The sequence below is a fragment of the Filicampus tigris genome, chromosome 3, assembly GCF_054856515.1.
Source record: "Filicampus tigris isolate MCC_2025a chromosome 3, RoL_Ftig_1.0, whole genome shotgun sequence".
NCBI classification, from domain to species: domain Eukaryota; kingdom Metazoa; phylum Chordata; class Actinopteri; order Syngnathiformes; family Syngnathidae; genus Filicampus; species Filicampus tigris.
In genome coordinates this window covers 17,801,699-17,826,601 of record NC_141219.1, presented here as the reverse complement: position 1 = coordinate 17,826,601, position 24,903 = coordinate 17,801,699, and the positions used below count along the sequence as shown (strand labels likewise).

The 24,903-nt window shown below is 41.4% G+C and overlaps 1 protein-coding gene across 3 annotated transcripts in view; it reads right to left on the bottom strand.

Annotated features, from left to right (window-relative positions):
• Window positions 1-24,903, bottom strand: part of zfhx3b (zinc finger homeobox 3b) — a 402,832-nt gene that overhangs the window by 110,778 nt on the left and 267,151 nt on the right. The gene's annotated exons all lie outside the window — the stretch shown is intronic.

The window sequence follows — 24,903 nt, the reverse complement described above, 5'->3', positions numbered from 1 at the left end:
GATTAAAGGGGGCAATCGGGCTAAAACCAATAACTCTGTGCTGCCCTTTAACCCCCCTATGCTGCATATTACATGAGCAAAGTTTCCCAGCACCAAGCCCGCCGTCATCCCCGGGCTGATTAGCACATTCATTGCTTGCACTTGATTTATTTACTTATTTACTTATGGATGCAAATTTTAGCTGCGGAGTCTACCCCCACACCCAAACATATAAAGCGCTGAGGGAGAGGAGAGATTGATAATGTCTGTCTCACTTTTCATGAATGTCTGATGAGGCTCTCACCCACACAACATACCTGAAAACTCTCAGACACTCAAACCAAAAAAATGCTATTCAGTTTCAGCAATAACACGGAATATTATGAGGGCAAAGACATAACACAGAATTGATGAAAGGAACAACTTAAAGAAATACAGTAAGCACATACAGTAGAACACTTTCAATAATGATGAAGAGAGTGAAGCCAAAAACCGATATTTTTGTATGGTCCACTTCATTATTATTTTGTTTACACTCAACAGAAGTTCAATAAAAACACACAGTCAGGCTTTTTAGTCCAACTTGCTTAATGTGGCAAAATATGATTTTGGGATATCTGCGTTATTGAATGTGGGAACTACTGGTCGGCATTTATTATCCACTGGATTAATAGGCAGCTACGGGCTTTGCACGCAGTCAAACTAATGGGAAAAGGGAATTGAGAGGAATGTGGAAAAAAAATTCTGCATGTCTAGACAGTAACTCTTCTTGAAATTACACATTCATGAAATAAATGAGCGGAATAATTTAACCACTTTGTAATGCACACTATTGCCATCTACAGGACTTAACGGAACATTATCCACAACATAAGTCACTACTTCCCGATCCTTGCATTGTAGTAGCACATCGTCTTCCATGAGACTACCATTATTGATCAGCTATGGCTGAGGTCTATCTAGTACCCAACTTTGTTATCACTCCCTTTCCATATTCTTTTATTTTTTTTAAATGTTTCAAACAAATCTCTGCTCACATCACAACAACAAATCGCCAGAGCGCCACTTGTCAAAATGAGCAAAATATGTCAATATGCCAATTGACCTCCAAGGGCTCCCTCATGTGTTGGAATTAAGTGGCTATAGTTGTTGTATTTACAGTCTACAGTATACCCACCATTCCCGCTACAGTACAAGCTACCTCAAACAATAAGACGTGTACAGGGGGACACTTGTTCAGTGCTACAGATATGCACCACTATGGTTTCATCCACTGCTTACAGAAAACAGAATTGGCCTTTAAAATCAAGATGGTGTAATTCAATAAAGCGCAGTGGTTACTGATGAGCTATGGGATTGTCTGGAGACAGTAAGTCGCAGATGGGCCAGCTGATATAATGCTTGTCTCTGAGACAGTGCCAGGCTCAGTGACACCTGTTTAAGGGAAGGAAAAGCTTTAATCTCAAGCAGGCACCAAACAAGTAAGAGACAAGACAGGAAGTGGAGGAGGCCGGCGTCTGCGCGTGCTGACTGTGCTAATAAGCACAACTAAAAAATGACTTTTTATCGTGGCGTTATGTCATGTTTTACACTGTGACATGTACACAATAGTTTCTTTTTAATATAAGTTGGAGATGATGTCACCATTGCTCCTGCACGCATGTTGAATGTAGAGATAATAGGAAAGAGAAAAAGCTGAATTCCTTGGCCGATATCAGGGCCTGTTTTAGCAAACAATCTTGTTTCCACCCACCTTCAAAGCTTCACTGTATGTAAATTCCCCTTCTCTCCCTTAAAAGTCATACTTCACTTCTTTGCTAACAAACGAGATAGCGTCAAGCTAGAGAATAGGTCATCCGACGAGAATAGGAAGCAACGTTTAGCTATGCGTCTTTTCACCAGTCGTGGTTTTCTGGCCAAATGAGGGTGGAATGCCCGAGGAATTTGGTGATAATGCTGCCAAATCACACTTCATAAGGATTGGCCTTGTATTCAGAACAGCCTGTTTCTCCACATCGGTCGTCCATAGGTCAGTTTTGACCCATCCCCAAATCTGTATCAACACAGGTGAAAGTCAGCGAGAAGAGCCCAACTACAGGAACGCACCATCGGCGCTGATACTGCACTTGTACTCGCACCCAAAAGATGACAATGCCAAAATGGATACTACTTTCCTTTCACATTTCCTGACACACCGACCTAATCGGATGAACTAAAAGACTTATAGTATGTGACCGCGAGATCATCTGATTTGATGCAGTTCCAGGCAGTGGTGGCAACTCTTTTTTTTTGGCACCATGGACCCACCTCACCTAAAGACAAATTTTGATGGACTGTTGTAACCGCTGTGCAGCAAAACCAGGAGGCCCACGAAACCCACCGCCTTGACACGAGCCCTTCGAGCCAGGCAACGTCAAAGTTTGGGGGAGTTTTTTATGCGACACACATTTGTGGCTGAGCCCAAACTCAGAAAGGAGCAAATCAGTTTTTCAGAAGTGATTTCTTTCAGTACACTCCCTCGGAAGATTTGTTTGTTTGAATGAGTCGGTTGCAAACGAAAACACATATGGAACCCCGTCCATCACAGAGAAAATGTGAAAATCTTTGCACGAAATGCGCAGTTACACACTAGAATCAAGTGTGATTTCAATATTTTCAGTGTGCATGTGCACCTGTGCACCACTAACAGTGTGAGCGCCCGTGTTTATAACTGAAATGCCTTGTCTTACAGGCTACATTTAAGTGAGGCAAGACCGTTCGAAAACATTAATTAAAACATCAATGACAAGTTTTAACTCTATAATGTGTTATATTTGATTGAAACTTGTTCCATGTTCAATATTTGATTAGAACGAAACACATTTTCACCACAGTTGCAAGGCATAATTGCATTATCAAATACAAAGCATTTGTACTTGGTATCGGTGAGTGCTCAAATAAAAATACTTGTACACGGTCCGAAAAGAAATGACATCGTGAATCCCTACTCCCAAGTCCCAACAATGCCAAATGTGCATTTGTGTCCCTGTTTAATGTTGTGTTTCTGTGTCTGGTCTCTGAGCCTTCAGTGAGCTTGGCCAGCCACCGCAGGGTAAAGGGCGCTTATTGGAAAATCAATGGCGTGAACGCTAAGCAAGTTACAGGAAGATGTGGGAAGGAAGGGTTCTTATTGATAAAGCAGGGGAAGGCCTTTGATGTTGCACTAGGGACATGCTCATTGACGGGGGGAACCATTGTACTCCTCAGGCAAATCAGAGCTGGGCTTTATCTGTTAAGTTAGTTCCAATGAATGGCTTATAAAAACATCAGTGTGTTGTACTATTTAACATAAGTCAAAAGGTCACACTCTACCTAGCTTAGTAGCTTCGAACTGCACCTTTTCCCCTTCCATTCACATTATACTGTACATCATGAACACCAACAGTTTTAATTAGAGGCCACTCTTTTTTATGCTACAAGAAATGACGACACACTGGTTTTAGTGTACCTATTTCACACAATGCAACAATGCACATGTTCCACTTATTACACTCAGCGGGCACTTTTAGGTACACCTACACATTTAATAAGATCCAGTACTACAACATTAGATCACGTAGGGGAGAGGTGTTTGTATTAGTGGGCACCCTCTCTTGCAGCTAATTTTCAACAGTATGACAGCAGTTCTACAAAAACTGAGCATGATCTGACTAAAGGCTTTTTTTTGTCACTGGGTAATATTTTCTTTGTGGTACTTTGACTTCTTGTCCCCAAAATACTAACATTTTCAAATGTGTACCGTCGATGATTATCTCATCAGCCTGTGCAAGTGTACTTAATGTTGTGGCCAGTGACTGAACAGTAATTGAAGTAACAACAGGCAGTTTTTATAAACCTATATGAGGCACACAGTTTTTGGTGCTCTGGTTGATTTAATTGTACAGATGTACCCCTGTGAAACTGTCAATTAACCACACGCAGATACAGTACAGCATTGTTGTTTATTGCAGCTGTAATTATTTGCTCAACCATTTTGCTCATGCAGGCATAAAGGTACTTCAGCATTGTTCAGACTGCAGGAGGCAAAAAGTCACCTCAGGTCGATGGCACTCAGCCTGTAAACAGGGCTTCCCGTAAAATCAATGATCTTCAGTAGGAGATATCAGTGTGGGGGAACAGAAATAGCCTTGGTGGTGTTGAGTCTGAGGGAAGAACAACGCTGGGTGTTTACACGAGAGTGTAGAAAGGAGGGGGGGTCGTGGGCCGGGGGGGCTCACTGGCACCTCAGAGTATTTAGAAGAGATAGCTGAAGTGAGATCGAGTGAGCCTCCGTCAAGCTCTGGACGCGCATACGTCAGCTCAGGTTGCTATGGAGACTTTCTTTCCCATATTTAATCACTTTGATGTACAGTGGAACATCGTTTTTTGTGATTCATCCGTCTGACTAAAACGGAATCCTACAAAATCCAAAGTAATATTTCCCATAGGAAATAATGTAAAACCAATTCATGCATTCCAGATGGCCAAAAATATTACCCAAAAAATACATTTTATAGAAAATAACTATCAACTACAGTTTACATACAAATACATATGGTGAAGTGAATAAATTAATCACGGCACTTTTACCATTATTGAAGGTTTGTGATGACATATCGAAGACTACAAGGAAAGAAGAGGAAAGAGTCCCATTTTCATATTTCTCTATGAAGTCTTTCTTGAATTCTATCATAGTTTGTCGCCAAATGGTTGCCGCTTGAAACTGTCATATTAAATAAAAAGTGGTTCAAAAGATTGCAAGGGGTATTGAACAATCCAAGATTCATGGCAACAACAACTCTCCCGGTCTGCTCAACACTGGCAAGTTAGGGTAACATTGGCAAAAGTTTGGACATTTTAACATCCTGTTAAAATTCAGAGATTCAAAATAAAATCACATCAGTATAATAATAATTTCACCACAATCGTTTGGGCTATTTTATTTTGAAGCCCTGACTTGACAGGATGTGTTACGCTGATGTTGCCTGACTGAAAGCATGCACTGCCGTCTGTTTAACCCTATTTGTACAATTTAAAAAAATGTTTCAGATTAATGCGATGGATGATACTCACTCAATGCGAAACAAAGACAGACTGAGTCACGAGCACATGGCATGGAAAATAGATTTCAATCAAACAAATGACTGAGTCCCACGTTCTTATAAGAAAACTAAGCAGATGAACGAAAACTGGGTCAACATTTTGACACCCAAAAAAATCAGACACTATAAAATAGGAGACAATGTAAACGCTTTCTCAGCATTAAGTGTACTAATCAGACATTGGAAATTATTACCTTGGCCAAAGAGTGTATGTACTTGTTTATAAGTAAGCAGGATTACACATGGGTTTGGGTATAGGATCCATTGTTACATTTTTTTATTTCAAGAATATTTTTTCCCACATTTTCCTTTCATTTTCATTTCTTATTGATTTATACAAAAATATCAACCATAACATCCAAGCATAGGCAGGTAATGGGTATCAATAAAGTTGGCCAATTTAGTGCATGTCCAAATTATCAATATTTGTCTTTGGCTGAGGGTTGGGCTCTACTGCCGGCCATTGTAGTTTATTAGAGAATAATTTGCGGCATTTGTCTTCACACTTAGTCCACCTAACATAAGACTCATTCCAATTAATTTGCATCTTTTTTTTTTTTCTAGAAAGTAATAAGCTGTTAGGATTGAATGTCTCCATGATTGGGACCTGATCAGAACTCAAAACAACTTTCAGCGACCTCAAGGAGTCATTTCTACTCGCGGCTGTTTCTCCGGTTTCTTTTGGTGCGATCGAAGCGGCGTGCTGGTGTAATTAGAAGTAGTTAATTAACTGTGGGTTAATTACTGGGTTCTGCAGTGTGCATGTGAGAGACTTGGTGGGTGGCAAAGCAAAGGGAAGTGTTATACACACAGCAAGAAGCCCTACAATAAGCAAGCAGCACAAAGGGAGGTTTGGTTCGCTCATATAATTTCACTCAACAAGGAGATGTTGAGAACAAAGTACATAATATTAATTTTGCGTGCATTTACAGTAACTACTTGGTATTGTTGCATGTTCTAACAATTCCTGTGAAGGTCAGTCATCAACTGTATGCAAAATTCCTTTTCGAAATTGGAAACAAAGATACCATTGTATACATGTTTGGTTACTTGCTACTTGGTGTAACACGGCAGAACAAAGCTGGAGAGAAAATTGTGTGACTTAAAAAAAAAAACGTATCAGATTAGCAAGATAGACATCACAATTCGAGCCTAACAGATATGGATAGAAGGATTTGCCCCAGTCTAACATGGAGCCTCTCATCAATTAGCGTGCACTGCTGACTTTCCCATCATTTGGCATGCACAAAACTCTGGGAAGACACTCACGACTTTGTACACTGCTCCGCCACACTGGCACTATTCCAGCCAAGCACCAAACATGATGCATCTTGGGAGAGTTACTAGATGTACAATATTCACCAAGACAGTGCGGAAAGTGAGCGAGAGAAAATGGACACATGCAAGAGGACTTGAAAATGAGGGAAGAAAAGAGCTCGAAGGTCAGAGATGAAGGGGGAAAGTAGCTGATCATAGTGTGTGAGCCCCGGGTATTTCACTTCCACTAATTATAAAATCCCTATTTATATCTGCTGGAAGCAAACATTCTCTCATGAGAGGAAATAATGCTAAAAGCTTTAAAAGCTTCTGTTTGCACTCACTCCGTTTCATTTTCACCACAGAAACAGCATGAGGGTGAACCCAAGGTCAATGAAGCACACATCAGCATGCACTGAAAACCATCACCAAGGCGTGAGTAAAAATATAAAGTATGAAATTACAAATTTATAAATGTGTAGCGCGCTACTGCCTAAAAAGAGGAGAGGGGCCACATGCACAAACATGCACACACCTTCCTTCCAGCAGGATGGTAGTTAAGGAAACCACAAACACAGTTGTTAAAATGATCAATACCCTTGAAATATTAAACACTAAGAAGCCACAATATTGATTAGGAGACCAATAATAAAATGGTTTACTTATCACTATTGTATGACTTTAGGTAAATGTTCACGATATCATCAGCTGTAGCTTCATCCCCCGCAACAAAAATGACAAACACACACACGTGTGCACCCTCGCCCCCCCCCCCCACACACACACACTGAGATTAGGATTACACACTGAGATTAGGATTTTATCAGTTTTTTCCCCCTTCCAGATGGATGTCTATATTAGGGTAGCGTGATGTGAATTTTAGGGTATCACCTAAAATTCACATCATAAACTGAACCCCTTGATTGTAATGGTATAGAGGGTAAAACACACCTGTCAATTTATACGTTTTCCCCGTATTTTATAGTTTTTTTTTATCATTTCAAATTGTGTATGCCGTATATGATTTTTGTACGGGGGGAAAAAAAAATTCCAAACTCGTTTTGTGTTAGACCAATCTCATTTTGTCCATTTGGGCTCTAATCCGGAGCGTCCGTTAGCGATTGCGACAGTAAACTTTGGTCGACTTTCACGAGCATAGCGCACTTGCAGCTGCTATACTGTAGACGCACGTATGGCTAGCAGCTCATCCAGATCTCTGTTCAGACTTGCTTGAACTTGAAGCCATTTTCACACTGAGGCAGATACGTCAAAAACAAGCATTGACGCAATTGGTCAATAGAGTCCAAATCAAATTTTTGTCTACTGCATACACATTTTGTGTGTATGCTAATGCTCAAACACTAGTTTTCAATATGTGAGTATGTGAGGCGACATAAAACTGTTGACATCATGTTCTGTATGCTAATAGAGGCGCTGGTGTTTACAGTGTTTGAGTATGCGAATGGACAGAGAGATTTTCTGCCTAAGGCAGCAAAGCTTTTTGCTTTTTACTTGGAATATTTATTTTTTAATAATCTGGAAAACACACCAAACATCTTGATAGAAAGCATAACAGGAAAAATGCCGCGCTATGGTTCTGCACAGGAATCATACCTGGAAAGACAGAACGAGAGCACGGATAACATGTCTATAATCCTACACTTCTTTGTGTAATCTGGAAAACAAATACCTTAGTAATGACCCGGTCCTGCACCTGGTAAAACACTGTGTTCACCGACACTTTGAATAAGACAAACAAAGCATTCTCAAGGGGACACCAGTCATGAGAAAAACCCTTTGTGACACAAGGCGCCCATGTATTGATTAAAAGCATCTACAACGCAAGTTGCAAACGAACACATGGGCGGACATGTCACCCGCGTGAGCTTTTGGCCTGGTCTTCACTTTCAGGTCTCAAACTCAGCGGTGTGATGATCCCATTTAGGAGGCATGTGAAGACCAAATGAGCGAAAAAGCAGTCTAATGTGGTTGGAAGCTGTCTAGGGTGAGAGCAGAGATGCGGAAAGTTGCACAGTGTTTAAGTGAGGAAAAGGCTCAATTACTATCTTTTTCGTTGCGCACTGATACTGAGAGGTGGTGAAGACTCATGCACAAATGTCAAACACACATTGTGCACACCAGGGATTAGAGGGTGTCTTAGTGAAAACATTCAGTGGAAATGATTTTTTTTTTTTTAGGGGAAAAAAATGCATGAAAGCCATTGGTGAGCTGGCCTCTAATTCTAGAGTAGGATATCCTGGATAAATAATTAGAGGGCTTTTTTGATGACCTTGCACAGTCAAACCCTTTGCTCTCCCTGTGACATTTGCTAAAGTCATTAATGACAAAGACTTAGAAAGAAAACACTAAAATATGTTCACCGCAGGAGAAAAAAAGTTTATTCACATGGCCGTTCTGAAATTCTTTTCTTTTTAGCAAGAGCTCTTATCATAATAGCGACTTTAATGGGCATGATGCTGAATGCATGGATATGCCACAGTACCGACAGCAGCATACATCCCCGGTATGTACTCACACTTGAACACCGTGAACCCTGTAATTAGTTGTACAATCATAATATTATATTCATTGAATGCAGATTGCACTCATTCCTGCTCAAGAAAAATACACTTAGCATTTAGAGTATGTAATACTCTATTACAAACTGCTTGAAGGCAGTGAATTTGCATGCATTTTACATGCTGGTGGGATGGAAAATCTTTACGTGAATAATTATGAACCGATGCGAGCAACTCTTACAAAGCGGGATTCTAAAGTAAAGCATGCAAATTGATGTTCCTCCTTGGTAGAGCAGTTACAAGGATGCAACAACTGAGGAGGGGGGTGGACTGAAACTTTTACAGTAAATCTATAAAAGGTGGCCCAGTGGAGTACTGCTGAAAGATACCTTCACAATATTCTTAAAACCCTTGAGTGAACAAAACTACAAGTTTGTCTTCAAATGAAAAGGGTGCTAAATATGACTGTTTGCCTGTTCGTCAGTTTAAGTGTTCATGTGCACTAAGTCTAAGGTCTGTTCCTAGTCAGCGAGCTCTGGGGAGACCTCGTCTATCATGAGGGAGTGCTGCTGCCACACAAATACAACTGAAACCGACTAACCCAATTCTAAAATGTAAATGAAAACAATGAAGCTCCGGGATGGGCAACTTAAATGATAGAAAGGGCTATGTTTTTTTTTGAGGGGGGTTACAGGGTGTCCACATCTTACCATGCACTTCTAACCAGATGTATGACAAGAACACCATTTCGAGTATGGATAAAAAGACAACAAAAGGTCACAAAATCTACTAGCTCATCCTAAATTTTAATCGAACTGTCGACTGTTCTTGTGGCAGGGGTGGGTGAGGGAGTTCTCTATTTGGGTATTTTTTTTGACGAGCATTGTAGACAGTGGTGGCTTAGGTTGAAAAATGTGACTGATTGCATTTCTAAGAAAACTAGGCACATATATTTGCCTTTTAATTCAGTGATCATATAACCTGCTTCAAATTATTTTCCCTATTACTGGAAAGACATGATTTTCTTGATCTAATTAGCTCTTGGCGCTGCTGTGACGTGGCCTCCCTTCCGCTCTGACCAAAGAGACACAGTGGAAGCACTATGTTTGCCATATATTGGTGTGTAATGTTCTCACAACTAAAAACTGATCAGCTACGGAGACATTTTTATAATTTTCAAAAAGGAATCGAGGGCCACTCCACACTCTGTTCGAGCTAGAGAGAGACAGAGAGAGAGGGAGAGAGAGAAAGAGAGAGAGAGAGAGAGAGAGAGAGAGAGAGAGAGAGAGAGAGAGAGAGAGAGAGAGAGGAAGGCCCGGGTGGCACACATCCCTCCACTGTGACAAATGGCAAGAAGGGAAGCAGCTGGAAAGTTGAGAACAACACACAAATGTCAAAATACTCATTCTCAGAAGAAGCATGCAGTAAAACACAATTTTATGAAAGTAAAGGAACGACAGGAATGAGATCAACGAGAGTGAGGCGAAAGCATCAAAACCAATGTGATATTTTAAGAGCGTATTAATAAATTCTTAATATTCCTCCCCCCTCCTGCTCTGAATGTTGTGACAGCCTCAGTGGTGTGAAGCTATATTTGAGAAAGAGCAGCCCCCCTTGTCCCTCATCTGCACAGACACATGCACACACTGCTGCCCTTGTTCATTTGCCTTAATGAAATGGCCACATGCCTCCTGTCATCCCAGTGTTGCATGCACACTGAAGCACCTGGTAGATATAAATCAGGACGACCGAGCTGGATTTGGGAAGTGAGGCATTAAGCATGACAGGGGCTGTCAAAGTTCAGATAGTAACAACCGCGACATATAGCTAGAACCGCTGCGGAACAGACCCGGAAACCGAGGCCCAGACACAACCAGACCTCTTATCTGCTGCATCGCGGGCTCCGCGTGACACAGCTGCCACATCTGGGCCCCAGCTGGGCAGCCTGCTGAGCACACGGCTCGGCACAACTCAAGTCGGCCAGGGGATCACTTTAGCAAGCCCCCCAACGGTGCGCATCTTCCGGGGTAGACTTCCACATCCTCCAGGAAGACTTGACCCTGTGTATGCTGCCATATATTTTTGGCTTCCTTATCTGTGAGCTGAATTTCTAAGTGGTGTAGATTCTAACTCCAACTAGGGGCGGGAAGATGAAAGCCATTGAGTGTGTGTATTGTTTCAGCAGAATATATGTGTGTGTGTGTGGAATTTCAGTCATGTGGGTTCAGGGTCTGAAGGTCAAACTTTGCCAAGAAAGCCAACACATTCCTCGGAGGACAGGAACATATCTTAAGTGCGCGGGCATATGTTTGCAAAGACTTCATTGCATGTGTAAGTAATATCAATATTGCACTATATATATATATATATATATATATATATATATATATATATATATATATATATATATATATATGTGTGTCATATCTCTGTGGGGCGCCTCTGCAGCCAACGATGCACTACACAAACACGACGATTGAAACATACACACCACTTATTCCATTTGGGGTTGGCTACCTCTTGAATATTAATTTTTCATTTTACCACAACATTTTGGATAATCTGATGCTTTCAGTCAGGAGATGAATGACTAAAGATATTCAAGTCAAGTACAATGTGATTAAAAAAAAACTCAAGTCAAAGTCGATTAATCGATGACATAGTTGATTGCACCATGGATCGGTTTCACATAAAGACATATTTGGATGGACCGGCATAGAAACAAATTTAAAATATATATAATAAATAAATGCAACTCTACAGCTGTATGTACTTGTAATTAGTGTGAGCCCGGCTCGTGTTTTTCTCTTCAACGAGCAGGCTGGTCTCATCTCGATTTTCATAGCATAGCATGTTGTAGGATGGCAAGGGTCCAGAAAATTAAGCAATTTGCTGTTTCAAAGTTGTCCATTTCACTTGTACTTTTGTTGTATTTAAGGATGGACTTGAACATATTTTGCAAGTGACTGTAGTACCAATTAAATTTTTGGTGAAACTTCCTCATGCCTGTGTCCGAGTACAGGTCATATAGTGATGTGTCACCCGATCATAAAGCGACACAAGTGTTGTGACTTTTGTTGCGTTTTGTGATATGAATAAAAAGTTTACGTTATCACACGGTTGTTCCCTGCATATGATTGGACATAACATTAAACCATGCTTGGATGAGTCTAGTGTAGGAGAACTAGCACAGAACTCTGACTTCAACCACATCAAACACTTTGACGGGACAACCAGACCAGAGATAATGTCACACTCCACAAACACACGACAATCAAGTGTTCCCCAGCAGTGTGGAATCTGTGATATCTGCAAAGCGGGGCCAGAATCATCTCGACCACTTTTGGTTCCTTCTTTGGCAGTTGTCCTGATGTTCTGTCTTTCAAGTGGTAAAAAGCCAGTAAAAGCTTGAAAATATGGAGACATTTCTCCCAAAACAGATTGCAAAGCATGAGCAAATTTTTCCGGGGGATTTGATTGTGGGCTCTCCCAGATGATGATGGTGATGATGATGTCGATGTCTCATGTCGGGACAATTCAAGCAGCCCTGCCTCGGCTCAACCCAACTGTAAATTAGAGTGCTGATAATGAGCTGCAGGATCAAGTCAATGATGGATGCATCTTGCAGGGGAAAAAGAAACCATGTGAAGAGTACCACAGGATTACTTTTATGACACATAATATCAATTGATTCAGGCCTGTCGGGGAGGGAAGGCGTGTGTCAAGGTCGTAAAAACTGCACCACGTCCTGGATAAAATATAAGTAAAATATAAGTCAAGTTATCTTTGGCAGAGGTCAATAAAAGAAGCAGATTTGAAAAGGAGGATGACCGGATATTGTCTACTTTGTCGATTCTCTCACTCACTCACAAGCGCTGCACGATATAACATTATAATTTAGCCCCAGATGACAAGGGCGACCACATTAAGATTTTGAACGACTTAGAACACATGTGACCACACATAAATACTGGTGAATGACATCTATATAATCACTACTTACAGTCCTACTAATGCCTCGGCTAAAAAACAAACCAAAATGGAAGCCAGTGGCCCTTGGCAAATGCACATTTAATGGTCAGTTAATTAATGACGCCATTGTTTTGACAATTAAAAAGAAGGACAATGGGCAAGATCTCTGGGAGGACTGATGTCGGGAAACAAAATGAAGAAACCCTGGATGGCAGTGTCTGTTGCTTCCAGCACAAGGTCTTGGGGATGTCCTAATCACTTGATTTTGACCATGTGCCGCTAATGAGTCCTAATCCGGAACCTCAGCAAAATATAAAGACAAAAAGGGACCATACTGAAAAGTCTCAACTGTATTCAACTTTATTTATTTGAAAAGATGTATCACAACATGATATGTTTTCATATGGATATAAGTCTCATCCAGCAGTGTGTAATATAAAACAAATCAATTTATATTTCATTTAGCAAAATCTTTGTAGCCCAGTATTATTTTGTTGCTTCATGACCTTTAAAACTTAAGAAAAAAAAAAAAAAATCTGATCTTTTGCTCCTGATACTGATGAGAAGAACATTACGCAATTGAATTTGGACAACCCAGGACATTATTATTTCACAATACCAAATAGCTAGATCTCTCCCACGTATGTGATCAAATTATACACGTGTGTGATATCCATCAGTGGAGAAATAAGGTCAAATTGTGAATTTGTTGCTTTGAGAGAGTGAATTTTCAAATCAAGCTAATGTATACAAAGCATAGGAACACTTACTGGACACATTATTTGGTACACCTGCACAATATAAAAAGTAAAAGTTATTTTGGTGTTCATTTATAATACCTCATGTGGTCACGTTAGGCTACAGCCTGGTTCACACGGCAGGATAATCGGCCCAATTTTAGCCCCGAATCTCCACTCCCGACAATCATAGTCGGGGCCGACTCTTGTAATGGCTCCAAAGATAATCTTATCAGATAATCCTGCCGTGTGTGGTGTGCTCAGACTGATCTCGGCCGCTCGGAAAGGATGTCCGACGTCAAATCGGGGCTATTCAACACGCTGGATTTGTTTTGGCAGGACTTCGCACTGTGTGGTGTGCCCACAAGCGTGCACGGAGCCGGGTGACAGTGACGTGTAGCCAATCAGAAAGCGAGATGGCGGTACGGCGCGGTGGAAATCCAAAATCAAAAGTCATGGCGCAGCAGAGCCCAACGTCTTTTCTTTTTGTGTCACTTGTATCCCCTAAAAATAATTCACAAACCAGTGCCACCTTCAAGACACGAACTGAGATCCATCCTGCCTCTTAATCCGCCATGTTTGTTTACTCCGAAGTATCGTTTTATCTCGAGGGCTTTTGCGAGATTTTCCGTCTGACGTGATAATATCTTTGAATGAATGTGGTTTGTGTGTGGTGTGTTGATCTTGTCGTGAGACTGCACACCACACAGTTCAAAACTTTTATATCTGTGTTTTTTTCACGTCCCGTGTGGGGTCTCTCAGAGTTTGGAAATCGGCCGACAATTTCAAAATCTTGCCGTGTGAACCAGGCTTTACATACTACTACAGTGCACATTGTGTTTAGGTGTACCTAATTGTTTGGCCAATCTTTACATACACGTAGACGTTGGGAACAATTCAGATTTGAGTGGACAGGACAAAATGTGTTAATGGACATTGATGCACACATCTTGGCACAATTGGAAGTCCACGGGTGCGGGGGAAACATATTAACAAAAAGATATATACGAATTTGAGCAGGGCCAACAGGCTCTCCCTGAAGGTTCGAGTTGAGTGCTCTACAAATTACAAGTTGACAGGTTAAATTATCCCCTGTATGTTTGGTACAATGTATGTACATGTTGGCGTCTGCTAAAGCAACTGCCTCCAGACAACTTTTCTGAATGAGGTATGTATATGTCAACCAACATCTCACTCTGGGGGGAAAAAAGTCAAAGAGAGGAAACACCATAAAAGCTCCTTTGAGCTTCACTGACAGTAGCTTCCCCGCTACCTTCTTCACGTCTGTCACATCATGTCCCTGATACGACGCTGGCGCATCTCTAACAGATGCCCCCCTATTTGAGTTGTAACCGGGGGGGGGGGGGGGGGGCGATGGTGTAAAATGAGACGATGACTAATTGGTTCATAACCTGTAATTGGGAGCATGTAATTGGAGTGGACCTCTGGATGCCAGGTGCACCTTTAGGAGCTGGGGCAGTGGTTTGCCCTTTGACTGGCTAGCAAGGCGTGTGTTGGGGAGGCTAAACGTGCGCAAAGTAGGGTGGGTAATGTTAAACGTGGGCGGGAAAACAATGCTCCTATGCAGAAGGCCCCCAAACAATAGAGCTTGGGTGTGGTGTGTGTTGATTAGGTCATTAAAAGCACACGCAAGCCAGTTGCAAAGCGTTGAAACCCCATCTGACTCCACCAAGCCGCATTAAAAGGAACTAGACAAGATAAACAAATAAAATCAGTCAAAGAACACGTCATACACACTCATTTGCTAAGATTAGGAACAATTGTACAACTTAATGGTATCTAGCAAAACAAGTATGACCTTTACACAGATAATGCTCAGTTCTCATTGCTACTGTCAGAAAGGTATTCATTTAAAGGCCTTGTAAAGTGAAAAGAAATACTTAAGCCTTCTAAATTTGATACATACAGAAATAAGTGTTGTTTACAAAACAACTACATTATTTTAAAAATAAAAATAAAAATCAATATTTTGTTTATGCTCTCAAATGCTTAGGGCAGGTAAAACACCACCCACTCTTCTGCTTGGACCTCTTTTTTATCCCGAGGCATCTGTACATTTTTGAGCTGCAGGACAGTAGCTTTCCACACTAGAACGAGAGGCGCTAGTCACCAGCTAGCTTGGGAACTAACAGTCTCGGGCCTTGTAATTAACTGGCAATTGCAACGGATAACTGATGCAAACAAAAGCACTCAAGTTCTTATATATTTGGAGATGGGCAACTCATGCTGGATGCCCAAGTGTGTTGCTGTTTTCACCACACCCCACTCCAAAACAAAAACAAAAAACATGAAAACTGTAATGTTGAAAAAACTGCTTAATATTATATCCCCACAATGCAGTACTGCATAGATCTCAGTCTTTGCAGGTTTTCAGCAATTATCTTCCAACATGTATAATTTATTGACAAACAAATCTTTGACTTAGTCTTAAACAATCTTTATTACTGCTGTTGTGCTTTTCACCATGCATCTGTAACTAATGTTGAGGGCCAAGCAGCTTCAAGTCCACTTGCATAATCCGCCGGCGGGGGTAAGAAATGTGCAGCTCAACATTTTCTCATGGTTCAGACGATGGGTCAATGTGATCAATATGTTCACGACCCACCTAGCCAATACTACACGATAGCCAATCAATGTAATGGAGGCTGAGTGTTAATTGGTACAGAGTGAGAGGAAGGTGGGTGATGAAACAATTGGTATGTTTTTTGCAGAAGTATCAAAAATTAAGTATAGTGTCAAAGTGAACGCGTTACCAGTGTGTTTGTTGAACGCTTGTCTTCGCGATGAATGTAAACAATGGCAACAAGGGGATGGCATGTGTATGTTTTGTGGTAGTACAGGGACGGGGTTATTTGTGAGAACACCTGTTTTTCCACCTATCACCATATGATTTTCAGTAATTAGCCAGAAAACCTGCACTTGCATGGGTTCAGTCTTGCACTACCTTCTTAGGGCACGCATCGAAGGATTAATAAAACAACAAATATGTCATCTGTAAAGTCAGAGCACACAATTCTTTGATTTGTAACAAACACAAGATCACCTGAACATTGAGAGCAGTCTCTGAACATGTTAAATGGGAGTTCTGCAAAAATAAATCAGGTCAGGATAACTCTAATATTTATATTTCAAAATACATTTTAGTTGAAAGGTTTTTTTTCTCCATATGTCTGTGTAGAAGGTCAGCCATCCATGTCACTGTAGCCCACAATGTTTGAATGGAGGCAACTGAACCGTTTTTGTTTATTCAAGACGTTTAACCTTGACTCCTAAAGTTGTTTTCAGTTCTTTTTAGGTGTGGAGTCTCCCTTCTTAGAGTTTACCTTGGTTTTGGTTTATCCGTTCTTCAAGAGTTGTATTTAATGTTGACTGTTTCAGTGACATTAAACTTACTGGACTAGACTGATACTGTGCTAAGAAAGGATACAAACTCATCATTACAAAAAAACAAAACAAAAATGTTGATTGCACACAGAGACCACAATAATTACTCCAACCGCACACGTTAAGCTTGGTATGTCTCTAATGTAGATCCATTTCCAGCATAAAATATTGTGACTCTCCCCCATTGTCACATTTCCTTTTTATCAGACAGGAAACAAAAGCTAAATTGGGTGATGGATAATAAATCTGCATGCTTGAGTACAAATATTCCATAGGTGGAGTTGCTTGGATGGGATGTACTGTTAAACACAAAATATTTAGCCATCCTTTTCTATTAAAGGAAACAGCAGGACATATTCGCTGACAAAATGAGAAAATTAAACAAAGCCAATGAGTGAAGAGAGCGAGTGGGGGACACATCTCAGAATAAACTGTTTACCAAACCTGGTGAGTGCTTTGAGTTTTTTTTTTTTTTTTTTTTTTCATTTTTTTTGCGTGTGCGATGAGAGGCTGCAGCTGACAACGAAAGATATGTAGAGCAAAAGAAAAAAGCGTCTGGCAGATATTCTGTCAGTTAAGTGGAAGTGGGAATTCATGGTAGCGGAAACAGCCTTTAGTCTAGTGGAGGCCCATGCGAAGCCTGCTGTCTTGTCCTGTGTTTACAGGCCTCTAGATGAGTCAGTGTGGCTTTGGATGCAGAACAACGGCATCCTGCATGTTTTTAAATGAAACATGGTCACCCGCACTGCCTTTATTTCAATATACTGCCAGTAAATCATTGCAATGTTGCATAAAAACTATTACTCCAATTCCCTATGAATCTCATATTCAGCGTGTTACCAAGAAGTGAGGATATATGATGGAAATATATTGATCCCTGGCTTATTTGCTGTAATTTGAAGAAGATTAATAAGCATTTCGCCATTGGTCCATCCTGCTGACACACTGAATACCGGTGAATCTAGAAGAAGGCTTGAAATCGGGACACACTTTGTCCAAAAAAGCTCCCCCCGGGACCGTGGAATACCCCTAGCCTCTAAATTACCTTAGCTGACACCTTTGGTCCATTTCTGCTCTGTACTCAGGCCACTGGCTGAGCAGGTCAAGACCTCCCCTATTAGCGAACAGGCCAAAGTCACATAACTCTTTACCTAAGGTGAGGGTCAGTGTGATGCTCTGTCTTGCCAGGGTCAACCAGAGGTTCCTGGCCACTGAGGTTCATGGCAATACAATAAAGCAATCAATCTGGGCGCTGGGCCCTCGTCAATAATATACTCCAAGACTGAGGAGGGTCACCACCTGTTCCCTGGCCTCTCCTTGGACTGTCCTGGCCTCCTGAAGTGCTTGTGTCTTGGATTTCACTGTCACTGTCCTGAAGGGGAAAACTGGCGGGTGTAATCAAGCTGTGACAAGATGGCCAATTCGAGACAAGGGAATAGCTGGAAAGTTATTTGAAGAGGAAGATTATACTATCATCCTGTGGTGGTTAAAAAATACAAACTAAAGAAAAATAAACAACCAATAATATGCGCTATGTTGGACTCATTATTCTTGAAACCGCTATCCTCCTTTCTTGAAGATATTGTCCCTACTCTTGCTTCGCTCATATGCTTACCATGAATGGAAGATAGACAGCATTGTTGGCGGCTGCCAAGATGAGGCAGCAGTTAATTCTTGGCTGTCCTCCCTCCCCTGCTTAAAAGACAGGTATAGAGTTTCTTGCAGCTCCAGCTGGCTGGATACGATGAAGATGTGAGTGCACAGTTTCAAGCAGGTGATCTAACCTCTCGTTCCTTCCCTTACAACCCAAACAGGCCATCCAACAGTAGCAAAACTGACAATTTTTCAACGTCATTTTTTTTTAACCACAACTTGCTTGATTTTTAGTTAAACCAACCCTGATGTCTCAAAAATTTACCGTCTGGCAGTCCCAGCTTCCTGGCTGGCAAGATGCAACAATGACAACCAACAACAACAACAAGAACAACAACAAAACAGAAGCATAGAATCTCGTTAATCAAACCTCAACTCAGTTTTATTTCGAGAGCACTTTTAAAAACAACTAGAGCTGAAAAACGGTGCTATACACACAAAAAAAAAACAACATAATTGAATATAGCATACAATACATTAAAAATAACATTGAATTAAGGGCGTTTTAAAGTGCGCTTTAAAAATGGACAGTGAAGGGGGTTGTCTTAAGTGCAAAAGAAGTTAATTCCGTAGTTTGCGTAATACACTGCTGTGTTGGCGTGCGCGAGTGTGGAGGAAAGAGGGGGAGAACCCGAATGCAGGGAAGCTGAAGTCATTTTAAAAGGTATTTAATGACAAAAAATAAGGCAAAAACAAGGTTCATCTGAACAAAAGAAATCAAAATCCAAAATTCGAAGGTCCAACAAATCAAAATTCAAAGTATCAAATAAACACAAGGAAACAAAAACACTCACTACTACATGAAACATGTCATGACTAGAGTTACATGACACTTGACAGTAACAACAATGAACAGACACAGGCTAGAAAAAAAGCAGGGAACTAAATACAAGCAAACTGACGAGACATGAGTCACACCTGGACAAGACATGAGTGACAGGAGGGACATGATTGGTCTACACAAGGAACAGGGGTAACCAGAACAGGTGGATACGAAATCCTAACGAGAAAGACAAGACATGAACATGCAACACAAAAACGAAATGCCATCTCAACAACCCAAATGCATTTTTACCATTTAGCATAAAATTATCTCATCACTGTCCTCACCAATGATTTTAACACTTATGAAAAAATATGGCCAAGCTGTCATACGCTTCCAAACGTTTTTGTACCACATATCATGTTCAGAGTCGTGGGGACTGCAAGCGAATGGCAGACTACGCTCTGGATTGGTCACTAGCCAATCACAGGGGCACACAGACTGACAGTCACTAACCCCAAATCCATCCCACGCTGGTTGTGCCATGGTTAGCCATGTGTACCACGACACCACCAATTACATTGTTCATCCCACGCCAAGTACTTGGCAGTCTAACCCTGAACTTAACGGTCATGTTAGCCAGCATCAATTATTTGTGGAAAAGGCAACAGAAACATTGACAATGGCACACGAGACAAAGTGAATTCAATTTTTCAGATAGTAGGGAAGTTAACAAAACAGTAAGTTTAAATATTGTTTTCCCAAAGGAGACACACACATACACAACATATCTACTGTATACCCAAATGCTGACAACAGAGTTTTTGGAAAGCCGGTCCAAAAAAATCGGTTGACCTAAAAGTAGTCTGAGTATTGACAAAGGGCCAAAAGGCACACAGAATATTACATGTTTTGAACAATACCCATTTTTGTGTGGGCACGACCTAAAAAAAATAGCAAAAACTGGAAATGATGAATTCACTGTAAGCGTGCAGAGAAGCCGTTCAGTAATGCAACATTTTGTTTCTCCAGCTCAACTTTTTTCTCTCCTCCTAAAGCTCCCTCCTGACAACATGGCATGTCATTAAGAAGCTCAATCTGCATGCTATTTGCATACATCTGTTGGATTTTATTGATTGCTTCTCCATCTTTAAGATTCATGGAACATAATTAATGACAACCCCTCTGGTGCCACACCCGAGGGACAGCTAATTCCACTGCACACCAAGGGGATTTCATCAGAGGGCACAAGTGGCCTTGTCACAGTGGGCACCGGGCCAGTTTCATTCCCGGTCCCTTCGCTGCCTCTGGCTCTCCTTGGTCTCAGCCAGCTCCCCTAACAAGGAGAGCCCTTCCTGGGCCACGTTAACTAAAAGGACAATTATCCTGAGAACAATGATGCTTTTCACAGGGGCTGTGTTGTCATTAATGCAATGGATCGGGTTACAGTAAGCAGCTTGACCTAATTAAGGTCCGCTATCTGTGGCGTCTCATTGTTTTGCCCCAAAATTGAGACTTTTCTTTTCCTTTAAATGAATAGGCATGTTGTCCTTGCCCTTAATAATTTGGCAATGTGTTTTCACATGACATAAAATGCGTCATTCAATATTTTATGCAACTTTTGTCACAACCAAAGATTTCAATGTTCTAATTATGCTATTAAAAGCGAAATAATTGGATTTGTTTCTGAAGCATACTTGGCTGCCCACTATGGCTGAGCAGCTTGGATGAAGTCTCTCCACCTCCTCCACTGTTGAACATCGGAAAAGTACAATTATGAGCTAAAGTATTAAGTCACACCTTTTAATCAGTGGAATATTCAATCAGCGGTTGGGTGGTACTTGCTGAAGCTTAATATGTTAGCATAAGATAATTGTTCAATCATATGATTGCCGCAGAGTGATGGTGATTGTCTGGGAAGGCCCATTTCTATTCTAGCAAAACAGTGCATGTGCAAAAAAAGTGTGTTCGATAAAGGCATGGTGCGGAAGAATTAACTACAGCTCCAAACACCTGTGATTATGAACAAGGTCCTCTTTGAAGTCAAACAATTCTATCATCCTGCCAAGTAGGTTTAATTGCCAGGCGTCCCAATACTTATTTTCTTCCCAATTGCCTGCACTGGGAAAGACTGTTTTTCAATGACAGTAATGACAAATACATGACTTTTTCTTTCCTGCTGACTTTTTGGGGGCATTTAGTCACTAGTCACTCGCCACTGACTAACAACACTGGGAAAACTGAATGAATAACAGACCAGCCAACGTGTGTGTGCTTGAATTGTGTTGGAAGCAAGAGAGAGAGGGTTCCAGACTCTGCCCATCAGCATGGCCTCTGAAGAGGAATGGCGCTGAATGTTAAGATGAAGCATAAAATCATCCAACGCCATTAGACAGCCCTAATGAAACATTTCTGCTGTCTCAGGACTCCAAGACAATAACAGGCAGTAGTGCAGCCAATCGTATGGAATCTGGAGTCATAAAAAGCCACCTTGAAAGTCTGTTTATTTTCGGCATCTAAGAGGTGTGTGGTGGTTCACTAGCTGGGAGGGTAAAAACATGTGCAAACAAAGACGCACAAGTGCAGGGGATCTGGTTTGGCAAGTATATATGTATATATAAATATATAGATGGCCTTACTTGTGGGGCATTGTGATTGTGACTGAAATGTCAACAAAGGGCGAGTTCAGGGAGAGGACGGGTATGTGAGCATGAGGGTTGATCCCGTGTGCTACTCAAGCTTTATAAAAACGTCTGAAATACTCACGTTCCTCACAAAGGCACAATAACCAAACAAAAAGAAACAAAAGGTAAGTAAGTGAAACTCTCGGCTAAATGATGATTTAGCTCCTGCCCATGATGCCCATGTCTGGGGTCACGGTGACCCCATCATGACTGCTCTTTGCATCAACAGCTACACTGCCTCTTCCATTTACTCTGCTTTTAGCTTCTCAACAAGAGAAATGTACTGTTTTAAGTAATCCTTGTTTGTACTGACCATAATTGATTGGGTAATCCTGGTTTAACATGCACTAAAGCCAGTGCTTAAGAATCTATTAAGAGGGCTAGCAGCTTAAAGAGGAAGGATCTATCTAACGTTGACTGCTGGATCTCTGTTTTAGTGCTCAGATGTTGGAAAGTTGGAAGTGGGCCGCTTGCCACTGATCCAAAATAGGTCACGTTTCCAGGTCATGTGACCACCAGTTCTGCCTTTTGATTGTCCCCCTTGCTCAGTTTCAGTCTATCTGTCTGCTGGCACAATGATACATACATCCGTATGCCAAGGTTTATCTCCAGGTCTCTATCTGCAAATCTCTTGGAATTCTTCCATCTAGCTGCAGACACATTCCTGGTGGAGTTTGGGCCGGCTTCTACCTAGAGCCACAGGCACCCGAGTCTGCGTCAACTTGACATGACACATGCCACGCCGCACGCCCGTCACTGTGACAGCCCTGTCATAATCAACACAAATCTCTCAGCGTCAGCATGAGCAGTGAAGGTATTATGTGGCATGGCTTGGAGAGAAGGGGAAAGGCAGACGCACTAAGTACAGGTCACTGTGCTGTCGTCTCGCTGGCTGTGGGCTGAATGTGCACACGAGACATGCAGGCTCGCAGTGGGCTAATTCCTGCTGCTCCTCCTCCTGCAAGGCCACTACTGTGGTTTATGCGTGACGTGGGAGTGGGTGCCCAGGTCTCGCGCTTGCTCACACACATACGAAAGACGAGTAGAAGAATAATCCCCAGCAAGACCTTTACCCTAATGGGGCCCACTACTGTAATTACAAGGCACACATTTCAGATCAGGCACTTAAGTAGCCAGCGGAGAGTGCGCCGAAAACAAAAAGCTCTGTAATTATCGTCTGCCTCCTCTGTCCCCCATCGCAACTTCGGTTACCTGTCATGCTGCTATTTTGTCGGGGAGTTCGTTGCTGCCTGGATTCAGCCTAATCCATGGCTGGAAGCAGCCCTGCCAGTGCGCCTGCCTGTGCAGGATGCACATTTCTACTTGCAGGGGCGAGTGACGACATGGCACACAAAGATAGAGGAAACCTGAGTCCTTGCGAGCACATGAATGCATTTTTTTTTTTTTTTTTTTTTACAAGAGAAGGGAGGATAAGGAGAAGGAGGGGGGTGCTCAGTTTGCTCCAGACAAAAGATCCATTGTGCAGTGAAACTTTATATACATATTAGAAACTTGACACCCATAGCCTCCGAAAGTAGGATTCTTGTAACTGTGAACAAGATAATATTACCTATTCTTTTCTTCGGTCCAAAACAAAAAGCAAAGCTTTCAAGCCTATTTTTATTTTTTTTTTTTTTTTTTTAAAGCAAGGCTCCGATTGTTCGTGATGGACTCTTTGTTTTTGTGCACGGTCATCTAATATCAGTGATAAGAGAGCTGTGGTCTCCAGGCAGTTTTGTGGCCCATTAGGTAACACATTCCCTGGCTCCGCGGAGCAAGGCGCGACACACAACTTGTCGACAGAGATTTGGACTCGTTCTCTTTCACTACCTTACCCCCCCCCAACTCTCAGGTGTTCTAAAAGGAATGTTGAGTCCAAAACTACACTCGCTCTCTCACCCTCTTCAGCCCGGAATGTATTCAAGCTTCTCGGACTCTTTGCAAACAAGATCAACTTGTTTCTCTTAATGCTCCTTTTATGGCTGTAGTCCCCACCTCTTAATTGTGACCATGCAGAAAAAAAGTTAATGGAGTGTATTGTGAGTGAGCCACGGAAAGCAAACACATACATATGATACAATGCTTCCTTTCATTTCATTTTGGAGTTGTTGTCACCTGAGGTGCATCTGAATGTTACTTTACAGAAAGAACCATAATATAATATCCATAATCTTGCAAGTTGCATCATGAGCATTTAGACATGTTATTAAGGCCGGACAAGCATGTAGGCAGAGGGGCAGCTGGAGGCTTATAATAATGACTTGAAAAACTATAATTATCTCGTGTTGTTTTTTTTTTTCTTTTTTTTTTTCTAAGACAAGTAATTTATGGCTGTACGAGTTAATCAAACAAAATTTGGATTTTCTCTTGCAGGTGTCACGGTGCCAAGACATATTAAAATGTACAAATACATTTACTGTATACTTAATAGCGGTCGAATGACTCAAGACTCTTTTGTGGTCGACTATAATGAGATGAAAGCCCCGTCAAAGTTGATTAATGAATGACATCCTTCAAAAAGAAAATCTTTACAGCACAGCGGTACCCAATCTTTTGTGCACCATGGGCAGGTTTCATGTAAAGACGTAGTTTGACGAGCAGGCATAGGAACAAATAAAACGAAAAGATTTAAAATACAATTCACCATTAACTACAGTAACTGTAGTTGTTGTAATTAGTGGAAGCCCTACGCATGTTTCTCTTCAACACAATGGCCAGTCTCATCTTATTAGAGAGGACTTTTGACTCAATACTTGGACTACCTAGACGTGAACGTGCTCTGCAAAATAGCCAATTGGAAGATGACATGCAAGA